We start from the raw sequence: 20,452 nt of genomic DNA, 5'->3' as shown, positions 1-20,452 counted from the left end.
AGATGCTGGAGAGGATGTGGAGAAAAGGGAACCCTCTTGCACTGTTGGTGGGAATGCAAATTTGTGCAGCCGCTCTGGAAAGCAGTGTGGAGGTTCCTCAGAAAATTAAAAATAGACCTACCCTATGACCCAGCAATAGCACTGCTAGAAATTTATCCAAGGGATACAGGAGTACTGATGCATAGGGGCACTTGTACCCCAATGTTTACAGCAGCACTCTCAACAATAGCCAAATTATGGAAAGAGCCTAAATGTCCATCAACTGATGAATGGATAAAGAAATTGTGGTTTATATACACAATGGAATACTACGTGGCAATGAGAAAGAATGAAATATGGCCTTTTGTAGCAACGTGGATGGAACTGGAGAGTGTGATGCTAAGTGAAATAAGCCATACAGAGAAAGACAGATACCATATGGTTTCACTCTTATGTGGATCCTGAGAAACGTAACAGAAACCCATGGGGGAGGGGAAGGAAAAAAAAAAAAGAGGTTAGAGTGGGAGAGAGCCAAAGCATAAGAGACTGTTAAAAACTGAGAACAAACTGATGGTTGATGGTGGGTGGGAGGGAGGGGAGGGTGGGTGATGGGTATTGAGGAGGGCACCTTTTGGGATGAGCACTGGGTGTTGTATGGAAACCAATTTGACAGTAAATTTCATATATTAAAAAAAAAAAAACTATATGCACTCAAAGTCTAAAAAAAAAATAAAAATAAAATAAAATAAAAATCATTATTTATTATGTTTTCACAAAGGGATTGGAATCACATGATGATTTGTAATTACTGTAGTAAAATCCATGGTTGAAGAAGTTGGTATTACAGGGAAAGCAGATCAGAGAAAACCACTAGAGAGGATATTTCACTACAGAGGATATAAATTGCATTTGCACATCCAACATAAAGAATGTCATAGAAATAGTTTCCATTTCTCACTCCTTGATGATACTTATCATCAAGATAAGATAGATACTTATCAGGAATGTTTTCTTATCTCTGAAAATTCAAAAATGATTTAAAAATATTATTTCGTTCCTTTACAAATAATACAGGAAATGTACATTAATATTCTCATAGTTGTGTGACTCTAGTCCTCAAAAGGGGTATTAAATACGTTCTAGATGCCATAACTGGGAATGTTTCTGGGAACCCGCAGGACTGGAGATACAGCACAAGGTGAAGGCACAGGAGGTAATCTTTGATTCTTTCTTTCTTTCTTTCTTTCTTTCTTTCTTTCTTTCTTTCTCTCTTTCCAATTTTATTATTTATTTATTATTATTTATTCATTTATTTATTATTTATTTATTTATATATTTACATCCAAGTTAGTTAGCATATAGTGCAATAATGATTTCAGGAGTAGAACCCAGTGATTCATTCTCTCTATATAACACATAGTACTCATCCCAACAAGTATCCTCCCTAAATCCCCTTGCCAATTTACCCCATCCCCCCACCCCAATCCCCTCCAGCAACCCTCAGTTTGTTCTCTGTATTTAAGACTCTTTTGTTTTGTCCCCCTCCCTGTTTTTATTCTATTTTTGCTTCCCTTCCCTTATGTTCATCTGTTTTGTATCTTAAATTCCTCATATGAGTGAAGTCCTATGATTTTTGTCTTTCTCTGACTGACTAATTTCTCTTAGTATGATACACTCTAGTTCCAGCCATATTGTTGCAAATGGCAAGATTTCTTTCTTTCTGATTGCCAAGTAATATTTCATTGTATATACATACCCCATTTTCTTTATCCATTCATCAGTCAATGGGCATCTGGACTCTTTCCATACTTTGGCTACTGTTGATAGCACTACTATAAACATTGGGGTGGATGTGTCCTTTCGAAACAGCACACTTGTATCCCTTGGATAAATACCAAGTAGTGCAATTGCTGGGTCATATAGTAGTTCCATTTTTTAATTTTTGGAGGAAACTCCATACAGTTTTCCATACTGACTGCACCCCCATCAGTTTGCATTCCCACCATCAGTGCAAAAGTGTTCCTCTTTCTCTGCATCCTTGACAATATCTATCTGTTGTTGCCTGAGTTGTTAATGTTAGCCATTCTGACAGGTGTAAGGTGGTATCTCATTGTGGTTTTGATTTGTATTTCCCTGATGATGAGTGATGTTGAGCACTTTTTCATGTGTCTGTTAGCCATCTAGATGTCTTCTTTGGAGAACTGTCTATTCATGTCTTTTGCCTATTTCTTCACTGGATTATTCATTTTTTGGGAGTTGAGTTTGATAAGTTCTTTATAGATTTTGGATACTAACCCTTTATCTGATATGTCATCTGCTAATATCTTCTCCCATTCTGTTGGTTACCTTTCAGTTTTGCTGACTGTTTCCTTCATAGTGTCGAAGGTTTTTATTTTGATGAAGTTCCAATAGTTCATTTTTGCTTTTGTTTCCCTTGCCTCTGTAGACATGTTGAGTAAGAAGTTGTTGTGGCAGTGGTCAGAGTTTTTTTTTTTTTTTTTTTCCTGATTTCTCCTCTAGGAACACCATTTGCTGAAGAGACTCTTTATTCCATTCGATATTATTTCCTGCTTTGTTGAAGATTAGTGGGCCGTATGTTTGTGGGTCCATTTCTGTGTTCTCTATTCTGTTCCATTGATCTATGTGTCTATTTTGGTGCCAGCACAATATTGGCTTGATGATTACAACTTTGTAATACATCTTGTAGTCTGGACTTGTGACTCCCCCAGCTTTGGTTTTCTTTTTTAGGATTACTTTTTTAGGATTTAGGCTATTCAGGGTCTTTTCTGGTTCCATACAAATTTTAGGATTGTTTGTTCTAGCTCTATGAAGAATGATGGTGTTATTTTGATAGTGGATTGCACTGAATATTTGGATTTCTTTCAGTAGTATTGATATTTTAACAATATTTCTTCTTCCAATCCATGAGCATGGAATAATTTTCCATTTTCTGTGCCTTCTTCAATTTATTTCATAAGCTTTCTATAGTTTTAAATGTATAGATTTTTCACCTTTTTGTTTAGGTTTATTCCTAGGTATTTTATTTTATTTTATTTTATTTTTTTTTTTTTGGTGCAATTGTAAATGAGATCAATCCCTTGGTTTCTCTTTCTGCTGCTTCTATTTTGTGTATAGAAATGCAACTGATTTCTGTGTATTGATTTTATGTCCTGTGACTTTGCTGAATTCATGGATAAGTTCTAGCAGTTTTTTGGTGGAATCTTTTGGGTTTTCCACATAAAGCATCATGTCATTTGCGAAGAGTGAAAGTTTGGCTTCCTCCTTGATGATTTGGATTCCTTTTATTTCTTTGTGTTGTCTGATTCCTGAGGCTAGGACTTCCAACACTATGTTGAATAACAGTGGTGAGAATGAGCATCCTTGTCATGTTCCTAACCTTAGGGGGAAAGCTCTCAGTTTTTCCCCATTGAGGATGATATTAGCAGTGGGTCTTTCATAGATGGCTTTTATGATATTGAGGTATGATCCTTCTACCCTTACTTCCTTGAAGGTTTTTGTCAAGAAAAAAGGCTATATATTGTCAAATGCTTTCTCTGCATCTACTGAGAAAATCATGTGGTTCTTTCTCTCAATATGATGCATCACATTAATTGATTTGTGGATATTGAAGCAGCCCTGCATCCCAGGAATAAATTCCACTTGATCATGATCAATAATACTTTATTATTGGATAAATATTGTTGGATCCAGTTAAGTAGTATCTTGTTAAGAATTTTTGCATCCACGTTCATCAGGGAAATTGGTCTGTAGTTCTCCTTTGCAGTGGGGTCTTTGTCTGGCTTTGAAATAAGGGTAACACTGACCTCATAAAATGAGTTTGGAAGTTTTCCTTCAGTTTCTATTTTTTGGAACAGCTTTCAAAGATAGCTGTTAACACTTCTTTAAATGTTTGGTATAATTCCCCTGGAAAGCCATCTTGCTTTGGACTCTTATTTTGGGGGGAGATTTTTGATTACTAATTCATTCCTTTACTGGTTATGGGTCTGTTCAAATTTTCTATTTCTTCTTCTTTTAGTTTTAGTAGTTTATATGTTTCTATGAATTTGTGCATTTCTTCAGGATTGCCCAATGTATTGGCATATAATTGCCATTAATCTCTTATTGTTTGTATTTCTGCAGTGTTGGTTGTGATCTTTATTCTTTTATTCGTGATTTTATTTTTTTGGGTCCTTTCCTTTTTCTTTTTAAGAAGCATGCTTGGCGTTTGTCATTTTTGTTAATTCTGTCAAAGAATCAGCTACTGGTTTAATTGATCTGTTTTACTGTTGTCTTTTTTTTTTTTAATTTCAATATCATTATTTCCTGTCTTCTGCTGGTTTTGGGTTTTATTTGCTGTTCTTTTTCCAGCTCTTTAAGGTGAAAGATTAGGTTGTGTATCTGAGGCCTTTCTTTCTTCCTTAGGAAGGCCTGGATTGCTATATAATTCCCTCTTATGACCACCTTTGCTACATCCCAAAGGTTTTGGGCTGTTGTGTTTTCATTTTCATTGGCTTCAATATTCGTTTTAATTTCCTCTTTAGTTTCTTGGTTAACCCATTTATTCTTTCATAGGATGTACTTTAATATCCATGTATTCATAATCTTTCCAAAATTTTTCTTGTGATTGATTTCAAGTTTCATAGCATTGTGATCTGTAAATATACACAGTATGATTTCAATCTTTTTGTATTTGTTGAGTTCTGATTTGTGTCTTAGCATGTGATCTATTGTGGAGAATCTTCCATGTGCGCTCGAGAAGAATGTGTATTTTGCTGCTTTAAGAAGAACTGTTCTGAATATATCTGTTAAGTCCATCTGGTTCAGTGTGCCATTCAAAGCCATTGTTACTTTGTTGATTTTCTGTTTAGATGATCTGTCCATTGTTGTGAGTGGGGTGTTGAAGTCCCCTACAATTATGGTATTATTATCAATGAGTTTCTGTATGTTTGTGATTAACTGACTTATACATATGCTTCCTTCAACGTTGGGGGCATAAATGTTTACAATTGTTATACCTTATTGGTGGATAGACCCCTTAATTATGATATAATGCCCTTATTCATCTCTTGTTATCATCTTTATTTTAAATCTAGTTTGTCTGATATAAGTATGGCTACTCCAGCTTTCTTTTTGGTGACCATTAGCATGATACATGTTTCTCTATGCCCTTACTTTCAATCTGAAGGTGTCTTTCTGTCTAAAATGGGTCTCTTGTATTACAGATGCTAGAAAGTATGTGGAGAAACAGGAACCCTCTTGCACTGTTGGTGGGAATGCAAATTGGTGCATCAGCTCTGGAAAAGAGTGTGGAGGTTCCTCAAAAAATTAAAAATAAGTCTATCCTATGACCCAACAATAGCACTGCTAGGAATTTACCCAAGGGATACAGGAGTGCTGATGCATAGGGGCGCTTGCACCCCAATTTTTATAGCAACTCTTTCAACAATAGCCAAATTATGGAAAGAGCCTAAATGTCTATCAACTGATGAATGGATAAAGAAGATGTGGTTTCTATATACAATGGGATACTACTTGGCAATGAGAAAAAATGAAATCTGGCCATTTGTAGCAACATGGATGGAACTAGAGGGTATTATGTTAAGTGAAATAAGTCAGGAAGATAAAGACAGATACCATATGTTTTCACTCATATGTGGATCCTGAGAAACAACAGAAGACCATGGGTGAGGGGAAGGGGAAAAAAGTTACAGAGAGGGAAGGAGGCAAACCATAAGAGACTCCTGGATACTGAAAACACACTGAGGGTTTAAGGGGGTTGGGGGAGAGGGGAAAGTGGGTGATGGGCATTGAGGAGGCCACCTGTTGGGATGAGCACTGGGTGTTGTATGGAAACTAATTTGACAATAAATTATATTTAATCTGAAATAAAATAAAATAAAATAAAATAAAATAAAATAAAATAAAAAGGATCTCTTGTAAACAGTATATAGATTGATATTGTTCTCTTATCCATTCTGTTACCCTATGTCTTTTGATTGGAGCATTTAGTCCACCGATATTTATCTATCTATTTATTTATTTATTTATTTATTTATTTATTTTTAATGTTTATTAATTTTTGAGAGAGAAAGCATGAGTGGGGGAGGGGCAAACAGAGGGAGACACAGAATCTGAAGCAGGTTCCAGGCTCTGAGCTGTCAGCACAAAGCCCAACACAGGGCTCAAACTCATGAACTGTGGGATCATAAACTGAGCCAAAGTCAGGTGCTTAACCAACTGAATCACCCAGGTGCCCCGAGTCCATTGACATTTAAAGTGAGTACTGAAAGGCATGAATTTATTGCCATTGTGTTGTCTGTAGAGTTGGAGTTTCTGGTGGTGTTCTTTGGTCCTTTCTAGTTTTTGTTGCTTCTGGCCTTTTTTGTTCCATTTCATCTTTTCTCCCCTCAGAGAGTCCCCCTTAAAATTTCTTGTACAGCTGGTTTAGTGGTTATGAACTCCTTTAATTTTTTGTTTTTCTGGGAAACTCTTTATCTCTCTTTGTATTTTGAATGACAATGTTGCTGGGTAAAGAATTCTTGGCTACATATTTTTCCAATTCAGCACATTGAATATATCCTGCCACTCCTTTCTGGCTTGCCATGTTTCTGTGGATAGATCTGCTGCCTAACCTGATCTGTCTTCCCTTATAGGTTAAGGGCTTTTTTCCTCTGGCTGCTTTCATAATTCTTTCTTTGTCTGTGTATTTTGTGAATTTGTGATATGCCTTGTTGATGGCCGAATTTTTTAAATCTAATGAGAGTTCTCTGTGCTTCTTGAATTTTGAAGTCTGCGTCTTTACCCAGGTTAGGAATGTTTTCTACTATAATTTATTCTCCTAAACCTTCTACCTCTTTTTCTCTTTCTTCATCTTCTGGGACTTCCATTATTTGGATGCTATTCCTTTTTAATAAGTCACTGAGTTCTCTAATTCTTGTATTGTGCTCTTTTGCCTTTGTTTCCCTCTGTTTTTCTGCTTAATTATTCTCCATAACTTCATCTTCTATGTCACTGATACGTTGCTCTGCTTCGTCCATCCTTGTCACTATTGCAACCACTTGAGATTGCATCTTAGTTATAGCATATTTTTAATGTTTATTTATTTTGAGAGAGAGAGGGAGAGAGAGAGAGCAGGGGAGGGGCAGAGACAGAGGGAGACACAGAATCTGAAACATACTCCAGGCTCTGGGCTGTCAGCACAGAGCCCAACGTGGGGCTTGAACTCACGAGCCATGAGATCATAACCTGACCTAAAGTTGAATGTTCAACTGACTGAGCCACCAGGTGTCCCTCGGTTTTAACATTTTTAATTTCACCCTGATTAAATTTTATTTCTTTTATCTCCACAGAAAGGGATTCTATGCTTTTTTCAACTCCAGCTAGTATTCTTATTATCATGATTCTGAATTGTAGTTCAGATATCTTGCTTATGTCTATGTTGATTAAGCCCCTGGCTGTTATTTCTTCCTGTCCTTTTTTTTTTTTTTTTTTTTTTTTTTGGTGGGAGGATGAATTCCTTTGTTTTGTCATTGTGGAGGAAAAAAAGAATTAATAAAATAAGATTTTTAATTTTAAAAATGAAAAACAGCACCAAAAATCAAACAACGGAAGCTAGATCCTAGGTGCATTTTGGTCTGGTTGTTTAAAGAAGTTTGATAGAATAGAGAAATAGGGGAAAGAAAAGAAAGAAAGAAAAAAAGTGAGAAAAAGTTAAATTAAAAAAAATGTATACAATAAAATAGAATAAAATGAAAGTGAAATAGAATTAAAAAATATAAAAAATGAAAAAAATAGTAAGAGGAATTTTAAAAATATTAAAGTAAAATAAAAATAAAATTTTCTCCTTCTGTATCGAAAAAAAAATTAAAGAAAGGAGAAAAGGAGGGGAAAAAATGGCCCTTTGATGAAACAGCAAACAGAATGAAACCCAAATGATGTTACATCTCGTTTCCTCTGGAACTCAAACTATGAAGCACTTATAGTCCCTACACTAAGCAGGTGTAGGGACTTGTAGTAGTCCTCTAGAGCATGCACTTGGAGAGTGCAGTTGGACGGGACTTGGTTTAACAGCTCTGTTCTCCTCCAGGTGGCGCTGCTGAGCTTAGTTGGGTGGATTGGTGTGTGCATGCACATGTGCATGTATGCACATGTGCGGGGGAGGTGAAAGTAATGTCACCCAGCTTCCTAGTTTCTAGAACAGGAATTCTACCTCTCACTGACCTGCAATCAAACACCCATCCTTTGTCTCAGGCTTCTGTCCACTCCTTGCTTCTACACTGTCCATGTTCAAGCCATCAGCCTGTCAGGCAGCACCTGCCTTCTGAATTTTATCTCAGATGGAGCTGTATTTCCAAACCCCTCACTTCTGAGGGCCCTGTGACTTTCACCTGCTCAGACACTTTGGGAGAGTGTCACTGAGCAATGACTGAGTGCTGGCTTGCCCCAGATAATATGCATGTTAAGCAGCTAAGGTTCAGAGATTTTGGCAAATCAAAACACATAGCCAGGGCCAGGTTTCACTGCACTTTAGCATCTTTGTTCCAATACCAGCATCTTTGTTCCAATACCAGAAAACATGGCTGTTCTCTGGAGTCCGCTGGGACCTTTGTCTGTGGGAAGGCCATATGGCCTCTATCAAACGCTTCAAAGCAGGGGAACCATTTCTCCTTGTGTGGCCCATGGACCCCTCAGACCTTGCTGCTTGATGCTAGGGATTCACCTTCTTCCCCACCAGAGCACCTCCAGGTATTAAGCTCCAGAATTTCTGACTCTGTGCTCCCATTTATAGAGTCCTAATGGTATTGAAACCCTCTCCTTTCTCCCCATCAGTGGTTTTGTGGAACAGATTTGTTGTTCAGTAACTTGTGGGTGTTTTCACTCTTTCTCTTTCTCTCCAGCTACTTTTGGGGGGAATGCTTTTCCTGTACTCTCCTGATGTGCCACACTCTTCCCCACTTTCTGTGTCCTCTCTCCACAAGAGCAGGTCCTTACCCTCCGTGGCTTCCCTTTCCCCAACTTTACCTCTCTGCACCACATACCTGACAAGTTCTGTAGCTCAAGTTATGCAGATTGTTGTGTTAATACTTAGATCAATTTCCTAGGTGTATGAAATTGTTTGGTGTTGATCTAGCTGCATTTCATGGACAAGAGAAGCTGAGAACTTCCATGCTGCTCCACCATCTTGGCCCCACCTTTCTCTATTCAGGAAGTACCTTTCAAAGCTGCTTTCTTCTTTCCAGGTTTCTAAAAAATTGGGGACATCACAGGTAACTTCATGAGTGTGAACACAAGGGACTGGGAACACCCAGGTCTGCGTGTCCACTCAGATTTATTAGCCTCATCTTCTCATGTTGTTCCTAAGGGAAAAACTGCAGCACCAACTGGTCCTGTTACACCTTCTTATTCCTCTTCAGTGTGTCCTGATGAAAGCACAGCCTGGAGCCAGGCTGCCTGGGAACAAATCCCACCTCACTACTTAGGGCAGTGAAAACTTGGCCATGCTTCAAAACCTCTTCATGACAAAGGTTCTCCATGCAAATTGGAAAAATAACGATCCAAATATAATTTTTAATTCCATAATGGAAATAAATAGCTTGAACTTAACACATTAAGGTCATTTGTTTTCAAGAAATTTTTTTAGTCATCTTCATGTAGTCCTAATTTTAAAAACTATTTGGAAGTTTATTCTAAGTATGTGTATATATATCTATATTATGCAAATGTATATTAAATATAAGTAACTAATAAATATATAAAATAATTCAATAGATACACTCATTCATGAAAAAAGTATGCCAGGCCATGGTAGAAGTGAGAATATGAAGCATATCATCTTTTACAAATAGTCATGGTAGTGTTGCTCTCTTTTCATATCACTGCACATTGGCAGAGACTTCAAAATTCTTGCATATATAGAAAAGTTTGAAGGAAGGTAGTTACAATACTTACAAGTTAATTTCTAGTTGATTAGTGCTTTGCAATTAAGCAAAGCAAACTTTAAAATCAATTTTGAAAAGTAATGCAAATGATGTGCTTTCCCACTATAAGGTACACCTTTGCATGGAGATATGTAAAGAAAACCAGGGTGGGTGTAGGTGCCTAGATGCTTGCCTAAATTCTAAGGCAGCCCCCTAAGCCCCTAATTTTTCTGGCTACAAACACACGCAGCCAAAAGTGGTGTTTGCCTCTCCCCATTAGTGCCCCTGGCACTGGAGGTAGGACCTTTTCAGAGACAAATTTGCAGCCCCTTGGACCTTAACCATTACAAAAGAGTCAGGCAAGACCCAAAATTGTTTTTTTCCCTATTTTTTAAACATAAAATTTTGGAAAGATTTGCACCTTCAATTTTCTAGGACGTCATCTTATGTTAAGAAAAAAGGATGTTATATGTAGAACCTTCACATAGAATGTATGAAACCCCGAAATTGAAGATGTGAATCTTTTAGAAATTTGATATTTGTGTGGAACCACAAAAGACCCTGAATGACCAACACAATCTTAAAAAATAACAAAACTAGAGGTATCATAATCCCAGATTTCAAGAGATACTACAAAGCTGTAGTAATGAAAATAGTATGGTACTGGAATAAAATAGACATATAGAACAATGGAACATAATAGAGAACCCAGAAATAAACCCACCATTATGTGGTCAATTAATCTATGATGAAGGATGAAAGAATATTCAATGAAAAAAAAATAGTCTCTTCAATAAATAGTTTTGGGAAACCTGGACGGCTAAATTCAAAGAATTAAACTGTGCCACTTTCTTACACCATACACAAAACTAAAGTCAAAATTCATTAAGGATCTAAATGTGAGACCTGAAACCATAAAAATCCTAGAGGATAGCATAGCCAGTAGTTTTTCTGACATAGACCATAGCAACATCTTTCTAGATATGTCCCCTGAGACAAGGGAAACAAAAGCAAAAGTAAATACTATTGGAACTACATCAAGATGACACGTTTCTGTACAGCAAAAGGAAACAATCAACAAAATAAAAATGCAACCTACAGAATGGGAGAAGATATTTACAAATTATATATCTGATAAGAGATTAATATCTAACGTATATAAAGAACTTATACAACTCAACACCAAAAAAAATCATCCTATTAAAAATGGGCAGAAGAACTGAACAGACATTCATCCAAAGAAGACATACAGATAGTCAACAGACACACAAAAAGATGCTCAATTTCCTTATCAGAGAAATGCAAATCAAACACACAATGAGATGTCACCTCACATCTGTCAGAATATTTATATTATCAAAAAGATAATAGATAAAAACTGTTGGTTAGGATGTGGAGAAAAATATCCCTTGTGCACTGTTGGTAGGAATGCAAACTGGTGCAGCCACTGTAGAAAACAGTATGGAGGCTCCTCAAAAAATTTAAGAGTGAACTACCATATGATTTAGTAATTCCACTACTGAGTATTTACTCAAATAAAAATAAAAATACTAATTCAAAAAGATATATGTACCCCTATGTTTATAGTAACATTATTTACAATAGCCAAGATTGCAAGGACAAGTTTCCGTCAACTGATGAATATATATATCTCACATTTTTCACATATATATATATATATATATATATATATTTCACTCATATGTGAAATTTAAGTAACAAAAGAAAGAGAGAGATAAACCAAAAAGCTGACTCTTAACTATAGGGAACAAATTAATGGTTTACCAGAGGGGTGGTGGGTGAAGGATAGGGGTGAAATAGGTGGGTGAAGGATAGGAGTGAAGGATAGGGTGAAATAGGTGAAAGAAATTGTCATTGTACACCTGTCATTATGAGCACTGACTAATGTATAGAATTGTTGAGTCATTATATCATATACCTGAAACTTGTATAACATTGTATGTTAATTATACTGGAATTAAAAATTAAATTAAAAATTAAATTAAATTAAAAAGATAACTTTTTTAAGAGTACATGATTTTTTTCTATGAAAATTATCTTCCACTTTGCTAGTATATTTTCTTTCTAGATAAAATCCTTTCCTGTGTTATTATTTGTATGAAATACGAGTTTTAGGAAGTTAAATATCAGTACCAAATGATAAATGCACTTTCTTCTTTCCAAAGTACTGGACACCACTCATTGCCCAAATATTCATGAACACTCCTCTGGAAGTGAATCTTACAAGTGCTCTCTTTTCCAGAAAGGATAACTTCTAAGAGTAGGAAGTGAAGTTAACATCCACTGACATTAGGATAGTGCTAACACATGCAAGGGAGTGAGAGAGGGTGCTCTATAACCAAGATAGGGACACAGGACCACCACATTCCAAAAATAATTAGACCTGTAATTGATTTTTTTCTATTTCTTTTTTTTAATTAGCTTGTTTTATTTATTTATTTATTTTTTAATTTACATCCAAATTAGTTAGCATATAGTGCAACCAGGATTTCAGGAGTAGATTCCTTAGTGTCCCTTAGCCATTTAGCACCTCACCCCTCCCACAATCCCTCCAGTAACCCTCAGTTTGTACTCCATATTTATGAGTCTCTTCTGTTTGGCCCCCTCCCTGTCTTCCCATTATTTTTGTTTCCCTTCCCTTATGTTCATCTGTTTTGTCTCTCAAAGTCCTCATATGAGTGAAGTCATATGATTTTTGTCTTTCTCTGACTAATTTCACTTAGCATAATACCCTCCAGTTTCATCCACGTAGTTGCAAATGGCATGATTTCATTTTTTTGATTGCCAAGTAATATTCCATTGTATGCATATACCACATCTTCTTTATCCATTCATCAATCGATGCACATTTGGGCTCTTTCCATACTTTGGCTATTATTGACAGTGCTGCTATACACATGGGGGTGCACGTGTCCCTTTGAAACAGCACACCTGTATCCTGTGGATAAATGCCTAGTAGTGCAATTGCTGGGTGATAGGGTAGTTCTATATTTAGTTTTTTGAGGAACTCCATACTGTTTTCCAGAGTGGCTTGCATTGCCACCAACAATGCAAAACAGATCCTCTTTCTCCGTATCCTCGCCAACATCTGTTGTTGCCTGAGTTGTTAATGTTAGCCATTCTGACAGGTGTGAGGTGGTATCTCATTGCGATTTTGGTTTGTATTTCCCTGATGAAGAGTGATGTTGAGCATTTTTTCATGTGTCGGTTGCCCATCTGGATGTCTTCTTTGGAGAAGTGTCTATTCATGTCTTTTGCCCATTTCTTCACTGGATTATTTGTTTTTTGGGTGTTGAGTTTGGTAAGTTCTTTATAGATTTTGGATACTAACCCTTTATCTGATATGTATTTACCAATATCTTCTCCCATTCTGTTGGTTGCCTTTTAGTTTTGCTGATTGTTTCCTTCTATTTTGATGAGGTCCCAGTAGTTCATTTTTGCTTTTGTTTCCCTTCCCTCCGGAGACGTGTTGAGTAAGAAGTTGCTGCAGCCAAGATTAAAGAGGTTTTTGCCTGATTTCTCCTCAAGGATTTTGATGGATACCTATCTTACATTTCAGTCTTTAATTCATTTTGAGTTTATTTTTGTAAGTTTATTTTTGTAAGAAAATTTTGTAAGAAAGTGGTCCAGGTTCATTCTTCTGCAGGTTGCTGTCAGTTTTCCCAGCACCACTTGCTGAAGAGACTTTATTCCATTGGATATTCTTGTCTGCTTTGTCAGAGATTAGTTAGACATATGTTTGTGGGTCTATTTCTGGGTTCTCTATTCTGTTCCATTGATCTGAGTGTCTGTTCTTGTGCCAGTACCATACTGTCTTGATGATTACAGCTTTGTAGTATAGCTTGAAGTCCAGGATTGTACTGCCTCCTGCTTTGGTTTTCTTTTTTCAAAATTGCTTTTGCTATTCGGGGTCTTTCTGGTTCCATACAAATTTTAGGATTATTTGTTCTAGCTCTGTGAGGAATGCTGGTGTTATGTTGATAGGAATTGCTTTGAATATATACATTGCTTTGGATAGTATCGACATTTTAACAATATTTGTTCTTCCTATCCAGGAGCATGGAATCTTTTTTCCATTTCTTTTTGTCTTCTTCAATTTCTTTCATAAGCTTTGTATAGTTTTCAGTGTATAGATCTTTCACCTCTTTGGTTAGATTTATTCCTAGATATTTTATGCTTTTTGGTGCAATTGTAAATGGGATCGATTCCTTGATTTCTCTTTCTGTTGCTTCATCGTTAGTGTATAGGAATGCAACCAATTTCTGTGCATTCATTTTATATCCTGAAACTTTGCTGAATTCATGAATCAATTCTAGCAGTTCTTTGGTGGGATATTTTGGGTTTTCCATATAGAGTATCATGTCATCTGAAAAGAGTGAAAGTTTCACCTCCTCCTGGCTGATTTGGATGCCTTTTATTTGTTTGTGTTGTCTGATTGCAGAGGCTAAGACTTCCAATACTATGTTGAATAACAGTGGCAAGAGTGGACATCCCTGTTTTGTTCCTGACCTTATGGATAAAGTTGCCATTTTTGCCCCATTGAGGATGATATCAACGTTGGATCATTCATATATGGCTTTTTATGACCTTGAGGTATGCTCCTTCTATCCCTCACTTTCTTGAGTGTTTTTATCAAGAAAGGATTCTGTATTTTGTCTAATGCTTTCTCTGCATCTATTGAGAGGATCATATGGTTCCTGTCCTTTCTTTTATTGATGTGATGAATCACGTTAACTGTTTTGCAGATATTGAACCAGCCCTGCATCCCTGGTATAAATCCTTCTTGGTCGTGGTGAATAATTTTTTTAATGTATTGTTGGATCCAGTTGGCTAATATCTCGTAGAGGATTTTTGCATCCATATTCATCAGGGAAATTTGTCTACAGTTCTCCTTTTCAGTGGGATCTCTCTCTCATTTTGGAATCAAGGTAATGCTGGCCTCACAGAAAGATTTTGGAAGTTTTCCTTTCATTTCTATTTTTTGGAACAGCTTCAGGAGAATAGGTGTTAACTCTTCCTTAAATGTTTGGTAGAATTCCCCTGGAAAGCCATCTGGCCCTGGACTCCTGTTTTTTGGGAGATTTTTGATTACCAATTTGATTTCCTTCCTGATTTTGGGTCTGTTCAAATTTTCTATTTCTTCCTGTTTCAGTTTTAGTAGTGTATATGATTCTAGGAATTTGTCTTTTTCTTCCAGATTGCCCATTTTATTGGCATATAATATTCTCTTATTATTGCTTTTATTTCTGCTATGTTGGTTGTGATCTTTCCTCTTTCATTCTGGATTTTATTTATTTGAGTCCTTTGCTTTTTCTTTTTGATCAAACTGGTTTGATCAATTTTGTTATCAATTTTGTTAATTCTTTCAAAGAACCAGGTTCTGGTTTCATTGGTTTGTTCTACTGTTGTTTTTTTTTTTTAATTTTTTTTAATTTTTTTCTATAACATTAATTTCTGCTCCAATCTTTATTATTTCCTGTCTTTTGCTGGTTCTGGGTTTTATTTGCTGTTCTTTTTTCAGCTTCTTATGCTTAATGTTAGGTTGTGTATCTGTGTGATCTTTCTTCCTTCTTTAGGAAGGCCTGGATTGCCATATACTTTCCTCTTATTACTGACTGCCTTTGCTGCATCCCAGAGGTTTTGGGTTGTGATGTTATCATTTGCATTGGCTTCCATATAGTTTTTAATTTCCTCTTTAACTTCTTGGTTGACCCATTCATTCTTTAGAAGGATGTTTTTCAGTCTCCAAGTATTTGTTACCTTTCTGAATATTTTCTTATGGTTGATTTTGAGTTTCATAGCATTGTGGTCTGAAAATATGCACGGCATGATCTCGATCTTTTTGTACTTACTTAGAATGATTTGTGTCCCAGTATATGGTCTATTCTGGAGAATGTTCCATGTGCACCTGAGAAGAATGTATATTCTGCTGCTTTAGGATGAAATGTTCTGAATATATCTGTTAAGTTCATCTGGTCCGGTGTGCCATTCAAAGCCATTGTTTTCTTGTTGATTTTTTGATTAGATGATCTGTCCATTGCTGTGAGTGGGGTGTTGAAATCTCCTACTATTATGGTATTACTATTGATGAGTTTCTTTATGTTTGTGATTAATTGATTTATATATTTGGGCGCTTTCACATTTGGTGCATAAATGTTTATAATTGTTAGGTCTTCTTGGTGGATAGACCCCTTGATTATGATATAATGCCCTTCTGCATCTCTTGATACACTCTTTATTTTAAAGTCTAGATTGTCTGATATAAGTATGGCTACTCCAGCTTTCTTTTGTTGACCATTAGCATGATAGATGGTTCTCCATCTCCTTATTTTCAATGAAGGTGTCTTTGGGTCTAAAGTGGGTCTCTTGTAAATTGATTTTTAAATGCACAGTGGGGCCCCATCAGTAGGCTCAGCATAATATAAAATTGTGAACAAGAGATGAGAGAGGCCTGACTTCTTGGAGCCATGTGGTCACACCACCACCCCATATGTGTCTGCTATTCTTACTGAAAAAGTAACCTCCAGACCCCTTATATGATATAAGTGATCACAAGTGTCGTAACCAACTCACCTTGTTTGAAGAATGTAGGGTCCATCTTACTAATGCACTGATACTTGTACAAGTTGGTAGACTCAGCCCATGTTCTAAATAATCCATCCACATGCCCTCCCTTTGCTGAGTGTTCGCAATAGTGTGAACATCCTTGTTTTGCAGACAGGAATTAAGGGGTGGGTAACTCAACCACCTAATCAATGACCCAGCTTTGCTGGAGCCAAGTTGGTTTCAAGTGTTATCTCTTGACTGTGTTCAGCAATAGTGAGAGGCTTACCTCAGACCACCAGACCGACAGACAGGACCCAAGAGATGGAAAGTGTGCCTTTTGGTGCTAGCCCCCATTCCAGGAAGTTGCGTCCATATGTATAAAGCCAAATACATTATAAAGAGGATGCACTACAGAGATTTAAACTCCCTCCAGGTAAAGTAATGAAACAAATTTAGTCACAATCTGTCTTGACCATCTGCATTATTCCTGGAGCATCACTAGTATAAATAACAAACAATTTTTAATCTATATGAAATTAAGTCTTTTTACCTCCTGAGACCTCATGAGTGATTTAGTGAACATAATGTCCCAAGGTAGAGGAAGGATGAAGGAAGTAGAACTCAGTATTCTTCTCCTTCCCAGCAGAGTGCCAGTATTATCTCAGGGGACCTTTAGCATTAAAGATGATTTTAAATATATAAATCTCCCCTTTGTCACATTGCTTTATATGAGGCCCTATGAAGGTAACAGTGGAAGGTGAAAAAAAAATGTGGCTTTTCTGTGCATAAAGAAAACTGCTGTAATTCTGTACTGGTTACATTTTTAATATTACAGAGACAGATCTCTAGTAGATCCCTGCTTTGAGTTTTCTCAAAATGATGAAGTACTTTGCCTTTAAGCACTGCTCAGAAGTACTCACCACCACCCAAAATTATGAGAATTTTAGGAGGTAAAATGATTTGTAAAACTTTGTAAAGGAATCTGTATCAGGTGCTTACATAAGCAAGGTTTTTTACTTTGTGTTATTTGCTTTTACCCTTGGAGAATTGACTTGGGCTCTTTCTCTTAACAACAACCATAAAAATCAGTATTCCAGATTTCATAGTGCTTTTGTTTTTTTAACACAGTGGGTGTTAAAATGTATTACAAGATATGTTAACAAGGCTGTATTTAAACTGCTTGAGTGAAGGATGTGGGGAAGACTTTTCTTTCAACTTTATTGAGATACAATTGACATATTCATTGTGTAAGTTTTGAGAAGTACAATGTATTAATACACTTTTATATTGCAAGTGATCATCACCATAGCTTTAGCCAGCACCTCCATTCCACCACATAATTACCTTTTTGTGTGTGTATGGTAAGACCATTAAATTCCTTTCTTGTCCACAGTCTCTAAATCAGGATAAAAGATTCTCTATCTGTAATTTAACAAGAGGACTTCTCAACCTCTTTTTTTAACTCAAAATGTTTGATCATTCCATGAGAAAATGCTTTGCTGTACAGCTGATCCCAGTAGGAAGTTGGGCACAGTTGGTAACCATTCCTGGTTAAAGTTTACTGCCAAATCACATTTAAAAAAATTTAACATTTATTTATTTTTGAGAGACAGAGAGAGGCAAAGCACAAATAGGGAAGGGTAAGAGAGGGAGAGAGAGATAAAGAGAGAGAGAGAGAGAGAGAGAGAGAGAATCTGAAGAAGGCTCCAGGGTCTGAGCTGTCAGCACAGAGCCTGAAGCAGAGTTCAAACCAATGAACCATGATATCATGACCTGAGCTGAAGTTGGACACTTATCTGACTGAGCCACCCAGGTGTCCCTTCCAAAACACATTTATCTTCAGACTGAAGTATTTTTTTTAATATTTACACAGGAGATAGCAGTCCTTTAGTCATACCATACCTCTAAATAACTTTGCACTAGTGGAGATTCTCAATGAACACAGAGCACCTTTGAAGAATGTCTGGATGAGAATCTGAGATAAATGGCTGCTGACACAGGAAATGACAACAGCTGACTCCCAGGCTTCGTTCCTATGAGGCCACGATTCAAATTGGCAAATACAAAATGTTAGCCTGAACTAGTCATCCAGTAGAGAAACTGTTGACCTCTTTTTCAGATTGGAAAGTAGTCCCCACAGTGGGATTGGAAGGCCATATAGAAACTTTGCAATCATTCTAGAAGACACCACACACTTAGGATGGATGCCACAGTGAAGAGGGAGAAAAGGTCAAGGTATCAGTGCAAGGCTGAGAGGACAGATGCATGCCAAGAACAAGAGCTGGCACGTAGTAAAAGGAAGAGGTGATGCAGCATACGAGGAAAGACCTAAGAAACAATTATAAAAATGGAAAGGAGCTCCAAAACACATCAGAATTTAGAACCTCTGACTTAGAAAAATTAAAATAAGTAAACAGAGCAAAAACTTTATCAGCTCAGGGATTAGGGTTTGCAGAAGAGAGGTTTGTGTCTAGCTGGATAGTACTTTGTGACATCACAAGAAGAAATTTTTGAGATATTGTTACTATACTTGATCTTAGTCAAAAGGTGGTGAAACGATTGAGATATTGTTAATCTTCCTCTGGTTAAAAATTTTAGATTCCTCACAAATATTTAAGAAGTGATTTTAATTTAGAAATTAAGATATAAAAAAGAGTATGTTGAAGATCACCATTTTCTCATATAAACTAGTAGATGAAAAGCATTGGTTCATAAAATAGCATGTCTTGTTTAACAGCTATAGCCCAGATGGAAATCAGAGGTCATGCTGAAAACTCTGCTCCCTAAAACAAACTAAATTCATCATCAATTGGAGGAATTTCTCACATGAAAAATATACACACATTAAGGACATAGAATAAAATACTGGATTATAATCTTAAACATTTTAAAACACCAATGAGTACTTCATATTTTTTGTGCATTCACTATATGCCAAGCATTGTAATTATGTGACAAATATAGATTTTTTTTAAGAATGCCCAACTACTTGTGAGGTAGATTTCATTACTTTCTCAATTTTCTATCCAAAGATATACTTTGTTTTCAACTAGAAGGCAACTGAACAATTTTCACATTTTTTCTAAAAAATCTAATGAATTAGAAAGTAGTGAATGAATGTAATTTACAAAATAAACTATAAGGAAACTATCGTTCAAAGTTATCAAAGTGCATTAAAGAAACATTTGCAAAAAGAACTCATTTATGGGTAATGTTTGAAAATGTAGAATGCTACAACTAAAAGAAATCAGAATTTGGATGATTTTTAAAGGTTAGAGAGGGAGGGAGCCAAAACATAAGAGACTCTTAAAAACTGAGAATAAACTGAGGGTTGATGGGGGTGGGAGGGAGGGGTGGGTGGGTGATGGGTATTGAGGAGGGCACCTGTTGGGATGAGCACTGGGTGTTGTATGGAACCAATTTGACAATAAATTTCATATTAAAAAAAAAGATAAGTGAAGAAGTTTGAACTAAAAAAGAAGTGGATATTGAAAAACTCCAGAAATCAAATGAAATATACACTTATATAGTCTACATATAGATTCATCAAAAATCATTGTGTAGATCTAAGACCGTTTTCATTATATGAAAAGTGTCAACGTTTTTATAATAAATGTGTTTTATAAAAATGGTCAAAAATATTTTAAAACACATAATTTCATAAGATAAAAGGATTTCTGTGCATATATGTAATATGACTCATATCTGTCACTATAAGAAGAGAAAGAATGCTTTTGGTGAGAATGTTTAGCATTCAGGTTCCAATTTGCCAATTACCTGGGACTCTAACACAAAGAGGAATATCTTCATTTATTTATGTCCACAAATTTTATTGTCTTATCTCTTGTATTTTAATCTGTCATCCATCAGAATTGGCTTTTGTGTGAGATAAATGTTAAGTTTTCTTTTCTTCTCATATGGCCATACAATTATCCCAACACTACTGATTGAAAGGGCTGTGTTTTTCTCACTGCTTGGCAATACCAATC

General features: G+C 36.2%; 1 protein-coding gene across 2 annotated transcripts in view; it reads right to left on the bottom strand.

The window, feature by feature from the left end:
- Window positions 1–20,452, bottom strand: part of GABRG3 (gamma-aminobutyric acid type A receptor subunit gamma3) — a 734,373-nt gene that overhangs the window by 330,107 nt on the left and 383,814 nt on the right. The window lies entirely within an intron of this gene.

Source organism: Panthera tigris, chromosome B3 (assembly GCF_018350195.1).
Source record: "Panthera tigris isolate Pti1 chromosome B3, P.tigris_Pti1_mat1.1, whole genome shotgun sequence".
Classification (NCBI taxonomy): Eukaryota; Metazoa; Chordata; class Mammalia; order Carnivora; family Felidae; genus Panthera; species Panthera tigris.
Note: the sequence above shows the minus strand (reverse complement) of the source record. Positions and strands in the feature narration are given on the sequence as shown.